The sequence below is a fragment of the Erinaceus europaeus genome, chromosome 10 (assembly GCF_950295315.1).
Source record: "Erinaceus europaeus chromosome 10, mEriEur2.1, whole genome shotgun sequence".
Lineage (NCBI taxonomy): Eukaryota > Metazoa > Chordata > Mammalia > Eulipotyphla > Erinaceidae > Erinaceus > Erinaceus europaeus.
The window spans coordinates 70560233-70573234 of NC_080171.1; the positions used below are offsets into that span (position 1 = coordinate 70560233).

Genomic DNA, 13002 nt, shown 5'->3' on the forward strand with positions numbered 1-13002 from the left:
ACAGTATTTTTTGAATAGTTGTGTTGGGTTCCTTAGGATATATCCCCAGGAGAGAAATTACAGGATCATAGGGTAGGTCCATTTCTAGCCTTCTGAGATTCTCCAGACTGCTCTCCACAGGGGTTGGAACAATTGGCATTCCCACCAGCAGTGCTGGAGGGTTCCTTTGACCCCACAACCTCTCCAGCATTTGTTGCTGCTACCTTTCCTGCTGTATGACATTATCACAGGCGTGTAATGGTATCTCATTTTTGTCTTATTTGCATTTCTCTGACAATGAAAGACTTGGAGCCTTTTTTCGTGTGTTTCTCAGCCTTTTGATAATCTTCTGTGGTGAATATTCTGTCCATGTCCTCTCCTCATTTTTGGATGGTGTCATTTGTTTTCTTGTGGTTGAGTTTGGCAAGCTCTTTATTTATTTTGGTTATTAAACTCTTGTCTGATGTTGGGCATGTGAAGATCCTCTCCCATTCTGTGAGGGGTCTCTTTGTTTGGGTATTGGTTTCTTTTGCTGTGCAGAAGCTTTTTAATTTGATGTAGTCCCATTGGTTTATACTTGCCTTAGTTTTCTTTGTAATTGGATTCATTTCATTGAAGATGTCTTTGAAATTTATGTGGAAAAGAGTTCTGTCAATATTTTCCTCTAAGTATCTGATAATTTCTGGTCTAACATGCAAGTCCTTGATTCACTTGGACTTTACTTTTGTGTTTGGTGAAATATTCAGTTTCATTCTTCTGCATGTTTTAACCCATTTTTTTTCTGATACCCAGGACACCAAGTCTTCTTGTGTGGAGGAAGGATTCTTCTTCAACCAGCTACCTTTTTTCCTTCCTCCTTTTCTTTCTCCTCCTCCTTCTCCTTTATTTCTTTCTCTGCTCTTTCTCTTTCTCTCTCTCTCCCCAGAGTCACATTGGTCATACAAATGGACTTTGCTTGAATGCAGGAGATATCTCAGTGTTTGAATACAGGACTTGTATGCCTGAGGTCCCAGCAGCCCTAGGTTTAATCCCTGGCACTGCTATATCACTGTATGCAATAGCTAAGCAATGCCCTTATCCATTCTTCTCTCTCTCTCTCTCCCTGTCTTGTTCTCCCTCCCTCTCTCCCTCTCCCCTCACCCAATCTCCCTCCCTCTGTCCCCTCCTAAAACAAATGAATAAAATCTTGAGCAAACAGAGAGCATTGGTTGGATGATGGCATTATTCTAAGTTAGTTCCTAAGGTGCTTATGCCCTCATGAAATCTAGAAGCTGTAAGAACAGCAACATGAGTCACAAGTGTTGAGTCATATGAAACTGCTGTTTAACTCTAGGGTTTGGGTAGCTTGAAGCTACTCGATTTTGTGTTCATCATTAGGCATGATTATGATTGGAACTGTCTGCCCTTTGCAGTCTGTGACTGTGCTTTAGAGATTTTTTTTTTGTTTGTGTGAGGACCTGAGTTCAGGCCCCTGTACTTGCAGGGGGAACACTTCAAAAGCTGGAAGCAGGTCAGCAGGTGTTTCTCCTTCTCTTTTCCTCTTTATCTCCCTTTCCTTTCAATTTCTCTCTGTTCTATCAAATAAAATGGAAAGAAAAAAAAGTGTCTGCATACCATTCCCACAACCAACCCAAGTTCTCTTTCACCACTGTGCACTGGATATCTGGTGATCTCCCTGCTCATCCTCCCCAGTCTAGAGTTCTTAGCTTTGCTAAAATACGCTACCCAGTCAAGCTTTACTCTGCATTTTCTTTTTCTTTCCTTGATTCTTAAGTCCCACCTGTAAGTTAGACCATTTTGTATTCATCCTTAACCTTCTGGCTTATCTCATTTCACAGGATTCCTTCAAGTTCCATTTAAGATATGGAAAAGGAGATGGTTTCATCTTTGTTATATCTGAGTAGTATTCCCTTGTGTATATATACCACAGTCTTCTTAGCCACTCACTGTCATTTGACATCTGGGTTGCTCCCAAGGTTGGGCTACTACAAATAGTGCTGCTATGAACATAGGTGTGCATGGATCTCTTTGGGTAGGTTTTTTTATGTTCTTTGGATAGAGCCCCAGGAGAGGGACTGCCGGCTCATAGGGGCCATCCATTTCTAGTGTTTTGCTTGGCTGCCATATGCCAGTCATTCCTGGGCCTCATCCATATAGTGATTCATTGAATCCTCACACTTACCAAATAAGAGAATGTTCTCTCTTTCTGGAGGGAATTATCAGCTCTTTTTAAAATGAGGATGGAGACACAGTGGGGAGGTGAATATATAGTGGTTCATTGAATCCTCACATGAAGCTCCTGCTTGCCAAATTGATTTTCTGAAAGGCTGTGTCAATAGTCATTCCCACAAACACCTAGGATTAAATGGGAAATAAAAACAAAACAAAAAAATGCCTCAATATTTTTTTTATGTGACTGCCACTCCCAGTGTTGCGAGGGCATGGAAATTAGTCTTCTCATGTGCTGCTGATAGACCTGTGCCAGCTCTATTCTTAGAAGTTTGCTAGGGATAGCCCTGAAATCAGTGTCTGTTATTAGTTCACATAGGACTAGTACCACAAAACAAACTACCTTCTTGAAACCATGATGGTAAATGAACTCCAAGCTGTGCAGGCATAAACCCTACCCTGAGATTTGTGTGTCAGGAAACTATAGTTTGTGAACAGTAAAAAAAAAAGTGCCCTGTACCAAAACCATATTTTCCTCAGACTTTCCACACAAACGCACCAAGAACTTATGTTCTGTAATTGCCCGTATTTAGTGTGTGTACATGCATGGATATTCCATGCCCTTTGAATCAGTTAAGTGTACTATATGAAGGCATAATTCACTTTTCAGATATGATTTTGATCCAGAATAAACTAAAATGTCTTTTTCATATATCTATCAGTAGATTTTTATCAAACTAAAAGAGAAAGAGCTTTATTTGCTACAGATAGTTTTGGGACACTCTGTATGTGGTTACCATGCATTATTGGTTATCTGAGGGCTTGGGATTATTGTAATTGTATTTTTCACAATGACTAAAAGAAAATTTGACATACCACAAGGATAACCACATGCAGAGTAGTGTTAGGGATGCTCCATATCCCTCTCTCTGTGTGGCTGTTGGCTTTGAGTTCATCAGACTAAGATTTGTACAGTGATTTCGAGAGTCCTTAAAAAGGAAATGTCCTTATAATGTACATATTTTGTATTAAATTGAACAATGGCTTCTTGCATTTTCCATGGTCCAGGGGACGCATAGCACCAACACCTTTCCTCTCCTGATCATAGCACTGTCATTGGAATCTGAACAGAGATTCCATACTAACTTTGGGAAATTTTTCTTATGTTGTTCTCAAGGGAAAAATGAGAAGAACCCCTAAGATTTTCAAGGAAGATTAGGTCTAATTTGTATAAAGAGGGACTCTTGTCAAGTACAGAAGCAACAAAGACATTTGTCCCAGGGGTAAACGATAATTGTTTCCTTGTGTGAGTCAGTCAGAGGTGAGTCCAACAAGAATGAGGGAAAGATGATAACTTCTGCTTGAGGTTAACTAGGTAGCTTCAAAATGGCTACCTTTATCACCAGAATTGTCAAATGCTTCAAAGAAATTGTTCTGGCTGTGGTGGAAAGTTAAGGAGACTATAATCCATCCCCATACTTGTCAGTGAGATATACCTGGCCTTCCTGGAGCTTTCTACTATTACATTAAAGCATTCATGTACCATCTGTTTTACCTATTTGTCATATGGGCTCTCCAAAAGAACAGGATGAGAAAGTTTATATATTGCTGAAGCCATTTATCACCAATGACTTGAAATCCCAGGGGTCCTGCCCGATTTTGCTATTGTTCTTTGTATTGCTTGCAGTTACTTACATAGACTGTACACAGATTTCACTGTAAATCTGTTTTGTGATATAAACCTAGCAAGGGTGAAACCCAATCTCTCTTCTAGCTACATACAACTGGTAGTATGGAAATAGGTAGATATCTACACATCTTTCTGAGAAAGTAGCTATGATTATATAGCTATGACTACACTGTTCCACTTATAATGCTAATTCATCTATTTTAATTCTAGATGTAAGAGGACTGGGGGAAACCAGCTAGTCAGTGTTTCTTTAAGAATATTTAAATATGTATTTAAATATGTATTTTTCAGAATATTGGTCTCTAAGGGAAAAAAAACAACCTGTTTCCCAGACAAACAAGTTTGGAAAATCTGAATCCTTTTATCTCTTCCTCCTCTTCTTTTTCTCTCTGCATCACCCACTTGAAATATGTACAATGAAAAGTCAGCTCCAAGTTAAGGTGACCCAAACTTATTTGGCCCTGTAATCTTTAGTTCCTGTGTCAGATGTTAAAAACCTGATATAAGAAGTGAATCCACTCTCAATGGAGATGTCCAGAAAATTCTGCCACTTGCCAGAAGTTCTTTAAAAAAAAATGTTATAAAATGGAAATATTGACAAGACCACACACAATTCCCACTACCAGAACTCCATATCCCATCCCCTGATAGCTTCTCTATTCTTTATTTTTATTTATTTATTATTTGCCTCCAGGGTTATCACTGAGGCTTATTGCCTGCACTATGAATCCACTGCTCCTGGAGGCTATTTTTGTTGCCCTTGTTGTTTATCATTGTTGTTGTTATTGCTGTTGTTGTTTGTTGGAGAGAGGAAGAGAAGACAGACAGGGGGAGAGAAAGATAGACACCTGCAAACCTGTTTCACCGCTTGTGAAGCGACCCCCCTTGCAGGTGGGGTGCCGGGAGCTCGAACCTGGATTCTAGAACCGGTCCTTGTGTTTTCTGCCATGTTCCCTTAACCTGCTGCGATGTCGCCCAGCCCCCAGCTTTCCTATTCTTTATACCTCTGAGACTATAGGCACAATGTCATTATGGGGTGCAGAAAATGGAAGGTCTGGTTTCTGTAATTGCTTCTTTGCTGAAGATGGGCTTGGCCGGTTGATCCATACTCCCTGTCTCTCTTTTTCCCATCTGTGTTGTGCAAGTGGCAGAAGGCAAGGCCAGCTTCTTTGTGGGTGAAAGTCTAGTCTAGTCCAGCCAGGTGAAGAGGGCTACCTCATGGGGCATGTGCCCTTCAGCCTCAATAATCTTGTAGTGAGGGAACTGAGAGCTGTCCCAAACCATAGTCTTTTCCCCTCTCCCCAATGGCATCCAAACAGAAGCCAAAGGAATAGGGAGCTATTGGTGTCGTCCAGAGCACAGAACAGAGTAGGGGAGAGGGTGGGGTGGGTAGGGCTGGGGTGGAGGAGGTGACAGAAGTTGTCCCCCCACCCACATGTCTTCCTTTGAGTTGGACCAGGTCAAGGATCCTGAGGTCTGACCACAGAGACCTTGCTCTGATTGGCATCCAGCCATTCAGCATCACTGCTTGGGATTAGATTTTCAACTCACTCTGAAATCATAATATTGCCGGCTTGCAGGCACAAGAATATCAGAGGAAACAAAACACTGTTTAAAGGGAGGGGGCAGGAGAGAGAGCTCACGAGGTAGGGTATCTACCTTGCAGTGCACTTGTCGCAGGTTTAAGCCCCTGGCACACCACCAGAAATACAACGGCAGCAGGGAAAGCTCTACTGGTTGTGATGTCTCTCCCCCATCCATTGCTATTTATTCTCACTGTCTTTCTCTCCCCCCACCCCTTTCTCTCTCTCTTACTCAAAACAAAAGAGTCATCCCAGACTGCTGAAATCACACATGAAAGAGACTCCAGGACTTTTTTTTCTTTCTTTTTTTTTTTTCTTTTCTGCTGAGTGAGGCAAGACAGTTTTTGCTAGGAGGTTAATTTCTGACAATATGAGCTTATTTAAACTGAAGATGATTTTAGGATGGAGAAAATTGTGCAGTGAACCCATCTTAGTTTCCTAAATTCAGCTTCCAAATGAATCAAAGACCTTAATGGTCTCTAGTATTTGTCATCTTTGTATTTTATATGCTACTTTTGTATCATGTTTAGAACTGATAGTTTAAGTGGGTACACAGGGTACCCTGTGCATTCCCTAGTAGATGTTTCACAGTCAATCTAATTCATAGAAAGATAAAGCATATTTATTGAATGTCTGGGTATTTGTATTCTGTCATCCTTTAACAAAAAAATAAGAACCATTCATCTCCCAGCTTATACATTGTGTGTGTGTGTGTGTGTGTGTGTGTGTGTATGTGTGTGTGTATGTATGTGTATGTATGTGTTTGTGTGTGTGTTTACTGAAACAAGGGAAGGATCCTGTTAGCCAACAACTGTTTTTTGCTATAGAAATTAATTAATGGGAGCTGGGTGGTGGCACAGCGGGTTAAGCACATAGCACAAAGTGCATGGACCAACATCAGTATCCTGGTTCAAGCCCCCAGCTCCCAATCTGCAGGGGGTTCGCCTCACAAGCAGTGAAGCAGGTCTACAGGTCTCTATCTTTCTCTCCCCTTCTCTATTTTCTCCTCCTCTCTTGATTTTTCTCTGTCCTATCCAACAACAACAGCAATAAGGACAATAATAACAATGATAAGCAACAAGGGAAACAAAAGGGAAAAGTAAAACAAAAAAAGAAAAAGAAAAGAAACTCTTATTCTTACTCCAATTAAAACATTAATATCTTGCCATAGTCTGAAGTCCCTGAGTTACCCCTTGTCATGTTGACAAGAACAGTATGTATGCAGATGGACTGAGACAAGCTGCTGCACTAATAGGAATATTACTTTCTTATTGTTTTTTTGCCTCCGGAGTTGTTAGGGCTCAGTGCCTACACTACAAACCCACTGCTCCTGAGGCCATTTTTTAAATTTTTTTTATAGGACATAGAGAAATTGAGAGGGGAGGGGAGGGGAAAATAGGGAAGTACATAGACACCTGCAGACCTGCTTCATTGCTTGTGTGGCGACCTCCCTGCAGGTGAGGAACCAGGAGCTCAAACTGGGATTTGTGTGTGGGTCCTTGTCCTTTGGACTATGTGTGTGTTACCTCCGGGCCCCCAGGATATTACTTTCAACTCCACTGGGCAATAACCATTAACTCTACAGGCAGTGTGAGTATTTCTTAAATATATGACAAAAGTATGAGAACTTTTAGAAATTTTGTCCATGCCAGTTCTTCTAGGGGAGAAGATAGCACCTACAGTCTTTTCTTCTCCCCCCTTTCATGTGTTCCCCAACCTGCATTACATACATGCGCGCGCGCGCACACACACACACACACACACACACACACACACACACACACACACACACAGACACACACACACACACACAGACAAGTCCACTGGTTAAGAGAGCTCTTTTATCTGAAATTGGAATATTACTCAAAACATGAGCATGCTGTCCTGTGACAAAAATTTGAGGCCTTATCTTTTTTAAATATTTATTTATTCCCATTTGTTGCCCTTGTTTTATTGTTGTCATTATTGTCGTTGTTGGATAGGACAGAGAGAAATGGAGAGAGGAGGAGAAGACAGAGAGGAGGAGAGAAAGATAGACACCTGCAGACCTGCATCAGCACATGTAAATCGACTCCCATGCAGGTGGGGGGGGGAGTCAAAGGCTTGAACTGGGATCCTTACGCCACTCCTGTGCTTTACGCCACCTGCAACTAACCCACTGTACTACCGCCCCACTCCTGGCCTTGATGGATTTTTAGCACGTCAACCTATACTCTGAATGTGTGTGATTGCCCCTGTTCACTGCAGAGAAGGCCCCTAGATATATTTTTAAAGATTTTATTTATTTATTAATGAGAAAGACAGGAAGAGAGAAAGAACCAGACATCACTCTGGTACATGTGCTGCTGGGGATGGAACTCAGGACCTCCATGCTAGAGAGTCCAGTGCTTTATCTACTCTACCACCTCCCAGACCACCCTAGATGTTCTTAGTGGTTGTTACGCTGTGAGGTTCCAATGTCCCCCTCCCACAAGTCCAGACCCATGGTCAATGGTCACCTCCTCTACATGTGGCAGTCCCGACCATCCCATGGTCCCTGGGGTCAGCTGTGGTCACATAGAGGGAAAGGAATCATGTTCTAACTTAGCTGAGAGCAGGCAGCAGGGCTGAGGGCTTCCTCCTGCTAGGAGGTGACAGTGTCCCCAGAAGTGACAGCTCAGCTCCTGGAGGCCACAAGGCCCAGAAGATAGGAGTCCCCCCAGGGGCCAAGGATGGGGTGCAGGACTGGTCACACAAGTCCTGTCCTGGCCTCCCAGCTGCCTAATGAGATGACCTGCCCACTGACTGGACTCAGTGCAGTGATGAGAGTGCCAACCAGCAGGCCATTTACTGGGGGGGGGGGGGGGGGGGCTGTGGGGAGGTTGCATGGCTGGCCTTGCAAAAACTTTCCATTCCCAGCCCCTCCTGTGGCCCCTCTGTGTGCTACAGTGACCCTCCCCCCCACCCGAGGAGCTGTAACGATGGGGCTGTTCCTCTATAGAGCCACTCCAGGTCTCTGAGGACATGAGATGCTCCCTGAAAAGGACAGCTCTGTGCTCCTGGAGAGCAGCCACTTTGCAGACTGCCCACCTCTGTCCCCAAGCAGGACCAGGCTGTCCCTCAGGGGAGTGGACAGGAAGGGGCGTGTGGGGAGCAGGCCCAGGGTTGGGGAGCAGACTGAAGTGAGGCTAGGCTGGGTCAGCCTTTCAGCTGGTCAGGGGGATGATGGAGGAGGGTCTAGGGAGACAGGAGTGGGGGTGTTGCTCTTGGCTCAGAGGCTCCTTTTGGGATGAGCAGTGTCATGGAGTATTCTGTGACTCTGTGGAGCGGAGAGTGGTGGCTTGTGACTACAAGCACCCAGGTAGTGGATCCGTAGAACAACACTTTATTCAGACCGCATTAAGAGAACACAAAGTTCCACAAGAGGTAAAGTAGAATTTGAATGAACCACAAGCAGCAGACCTCTTCAGATGGGGGGGCAACTTCCATGGTGGGTGTCTCTGGGGCCACGGCCAGAATTGACAGCTCAGGAGCAGGGGGGCACTCTGGAGAGGAATGGGTCAGATGTCAGCCTGGCCCAGGTGCAGCCCTTATTGACTCAGCACTCCCACACCCCCAGCTTTCAGAGCACTGACCCCCAGGACTGTCCCATTCAACCCTGAGGGGTCAGGATGAGTCTCTGTGACACAACTCAAGCTCAGTTCCTCTGAGAGCCTCCCACCCTGTGTGCTCCAGTGAGCCCCACATCTCACCCCTGAGCAGAGCCAGCTGATTGTTGTGAAGCGGAGTGCTGGGGCACTGGGTGTCCTGGGCCAGCCTCAGAAGCTCCTCTGCCTGGAACCATGTGACTCTGCCATTGTTCCTGTGTGGGGACTTGCTGGGGGGCTGCCACCTTCTCTGGGCCTTGAGGGTCTCGTCCTGGGGAGCCAGGAGGGCCACACTGGCCTTTAAGGGGTTCTCAGCATCCATGATGGGGGTTATTTTCCTCATGGTTTCACAAGGGCAAAGGCCGTCTGGTATGCCCCCATCTGTATCCTCCTTGTCCCCTGAGGTCATCTGCAGAAACAGGGACCCAGGAAGCCCAGCCTGAGCCTGCGAGTTTACTGTCTGGGGTTCAGGTCCCCCCAGGCCCAGAGGCAGAGGACCTGTGCACTCAGGAAGTGGCAGGTGCTCACCTGCTGCAGGGGTTGCAGCTCCTCTTCAGGCTCCTTTTGACCTGGCCTCTCCTGAGGCCTGTCCTCCAAGGGAGGTGACAGGTCACTGTGAGGGCATGATCCTGGGTCCCAGATGACTCTGCCCTTGTTCCTGCATGGGGGCTTCAGAGGGGGCTGCCTCCTTCCCTGGATCTCGGGGTCCCCCATATAGTCCTGGGAACCCAGCAGGGTTGCCTCCTGGGAGGGCTGAGCTTCCTTGCTGGTGGGGGGTATCTGCTCCTTAGTGTCAAATGGGCTCAGGCCACCAGGTGTGTTGCCCTCAGTGTCCTGTATGTCCCCTGTGTTCATCTGCAGAGACAGGGACACAGTGAGCCCAACCTGAGTCTCTGTGTTTCTCCCCTCATGAGTCCTAGTGCAGACATATCCCTTGTGAAAGATGATCAGATGAGGGACCCTCTGAGGAGGGCTGGCAGCACATGCTCTGAAAGATTCTCACCCAGAAACCCCACCCCTCATTCCCCATGTGTCCCTTTCCCCACTGTAGGAGGGAAAAGGACTGAGCAGACAGCTCCCCAAGGGGGCTTAGCACTCCCACTCAATCCACAGATTATCCAGCCTTTGGGGAGACTCCAGTGCCCCCACCCTGCTCCTGTTACACCCCCCCCCCAGTTGATACCTCACCCACACCCAGGAGGTGAGGATGTGGACAGAGGCTTCAATGGGCAGACTGACATTGGGTTGAGTAGTCACTTGTATTTGTGAAGAGCTTGAGAGCCAATAAAACAGCTCACCTAATTAGTACACTTCTTAATCTTGTATGTGTGTGTGTGTGTGTGTGTGTGTGTGTGTGTGTGTGTGTGCGTGCGCGCGCGCACATGCAACAAACCCAGCATAGGAAGCTCCAGGGCTGTGGTGTCTTTCTATCTGTCCTCTCTCTCTCTGTGTCTCTCTCTCTTTCCATCTCAGTCCTTGTATCGACTCTCTCAGTAGAAACTTATAACTGTTCATGGCCCCCGGAGGCCCAGATTCATGAAGTGACCTGTGTTCAACCCAGAACCAGCCACGGCCTGCAGAGCAGGCAACAAGCAACACTGCTTGTCTGGGCATCAGGTGCCACAGGGCCCAGTGGCAGAGGGTTATGGATTCAGGAAGTGCAAGGTGCTCACGTGCTGCACAGGTGGCAGCTCCTCTTTAGGCTCCTGGGGTCCTGCCCCATCCCCTGAGGCTTGTTCTCCAGAGGAGGGAGCCAGTCACTGTTAGGGCAGGACCCCCAGTACGAGACAACTCAGCCCTTGTTCCTGCAAGGAGGCTTGGGAGGGGGCTGCTACCTTCCCTGAGCCTCAGGGCCCCCATATTGTCCTGGGGACCCAACAGGGCCACACTTGCCTCCAGTGGGGGCTCAGCTTCCTTGCTGGTGGGGGGCATCTGTACTTCGGTATTAGGGGGATTCAGGACACCTGGCATGTCCTCCCCTGTGTCCAGTGTGTCCCCCGTGGTCATCTGCAGAGACAGGGACACAGTTAATGCCAATTGTTAGCCCTGGTGTCGATATGTCCCCCGTCATAGCTGACTATGAGGAGGGCAGGCAGCACATGTTCTGAAAGATTCTTGGCCAGGGCCCCCCACCCCTCATCCTCTGTGTGTCCCTTTCCCTGTGGCCATCCTCAAGGAGAAGCACTGATAGTAGATTTCTCCCCCAGGGATTTAGCACCCCGACTCAGCCCACAGCATATCCAGCCTTGTGGGTGACCACAGAGCCCTCAGCCATCTCCTCCCAGTCCATCCCCAGACATTGGGACCTCACCAACCCCCAGGAAGTGAGGGTGTGGACAGAGGGTTCAATGGGCAGAGTGACATAGGACAGAGGAGTCACTGCTAAGAGTCAGTTGTGAAAAGCTATGGAGTCAACAAAATAGCTCTCCTGGCTAGTGTGTTGCTTTGCTGTGTATTAGTGGGGGGTGGAGTGGGAGGGGTTGGCGGCTGTGGAGCTGGGACTCTCCCAGAGGAGGAAGCTCCTTAGCTATGCTGTCTTTCTTTCCCTCCTTTCTCTCTCCCATCTCTCTATCTCTGTCCATCTCTGTCCTTGAATCAACTCTCTCATGAAGCTTAGATGCAGTCACAATACCCATGATGCCCAGAATCATGAAGTGACCTGTATTCAACCCAGCACCATCCAGAGCCAGGAGAGCAGGAGACAAGCCACATGACTTGTCTGAGGTTCAGGTGCCCCTGGACTCAGGGGCAGAGGGACTGTGGGTTCAGGAAGTGACAGGTGCTCACCTGCTGCACAGGTTGCAGTTCCCCTTCAGGCTGCTGGGGCCCTGGCCTGCCCTGAGGTTGGTCCTCTAGGTGAGGGGGCCAGTCACTGTAAGGACAGGACCCTGAGTACCAGATAACTCTGCCCTTGTTCCTTCGTGGGGGCTTGGGAGGAGGCTGCCGCCTTCCCTGAGCGTCAGGCCTCCCCATATTTTCCTGGCGACCTTGCAGGGCCATATATGCCTCCAGGGAGGGCTCAGCTTCTTTGCTGGTGGGAGGCACGTGCCCTGTGGTCTCACAAGGGCTCAGGCAGCCTGGCTTGTCTTCCTCTGTGTCTTGTGTGTCCCCTGTGGTCATCTGCAGAGACACGGACACAGGAAACCCAGCCTGAGCCTCTCAGCGTGTCTGTACCTAATGATTCTGGAGAACAGACACCCTGAGGGGACACCAGTTACCCCAACTCAGCAAGTGAGGCAGGAGGCCTCCCCTCACTTCCATGCATACCCAGTCATCCCCGAACTGGGTGAGGCCAGACCCTTCTTCTCAGGCAGATCCTCCCTGAAGACATGGGGTCACACATCATACCCCACACTCAGGCAGTGGGGTGTACCCATCCAGCTGTGAGGACTCAGAGGTGTGGACAGCAGTTCCACTGGCCATCAGAGATGAGCCCTGGAGCTCCAAGAGCCCAGATTCCCTCTGGGTCCCTCAGCAACACTGGGCGCCTCAGGCAGTTGCCCTCAGCTCCTGTCTCCTGTGAGCGTGGGCTTCTCACCAGTGAGCATGGACATGTCACCTGGTCACAACTGTCTAGAGGGAGGGAGCCTCTGAGGAGGGCAGCAGCATTTACTCTGCCAGAACAGGCTCTCACCCAGAACCTCCCATGTGTTCCCACACCCCTGAAGGAAGGAGACTCACTGATCACAGACCTGGAGCTCTCCCACCCCGCTATGCAGCCTACAGCTTATTCAGCTTTGGGGGAACCCTCATTTCCCCTCTTCCTCTGCCTTCACTCTGTATCCTGTGTTATATCCCGGGAAGTGAGGGTGTGGACAGAGGTTTCAGTGGGCCGAGTGATAAGGCAGTTGGGAGTTACACCTAGGAGTCCATTGTGAAAAGGTTTGGAGTCAACAAAATAGCTCTCCTGGCCAGTGTGCTGCTTTGCCCTGTGTGTGTGAGAGCAGGATAGAGC

The 13002-nt window shown here is 47.7% G+C and overlaps 1 protein-coding gene and 1 long non-coding RNA gene across 7 annotated transcripts in view; one reads left to right on the top strand and one right to left on the bottom strand.

The window, feature by feature from the left end:
* Positions 1-13002, top strand: part of APBA1 (amyloid beta precursor protein binding family A member 1) — a 467998-nt gene that overhangs the window by 276987 nt on the left and 178009 nt on the right. The window lies entirely within an intron of this gene.
* On the bottom strand, positions 8770-9235 carry LOC132540754 (uncharacterized). The gene is made up of 2 exons (XR_009551900.1): positions 9153-9235; positions 8770-8945 (listed from the first exon to the last, which is right to left on the bottom strand). It is a non-coding gene; the product is annotated as an uncharacterized LOC132540754 (long non-coding RNA).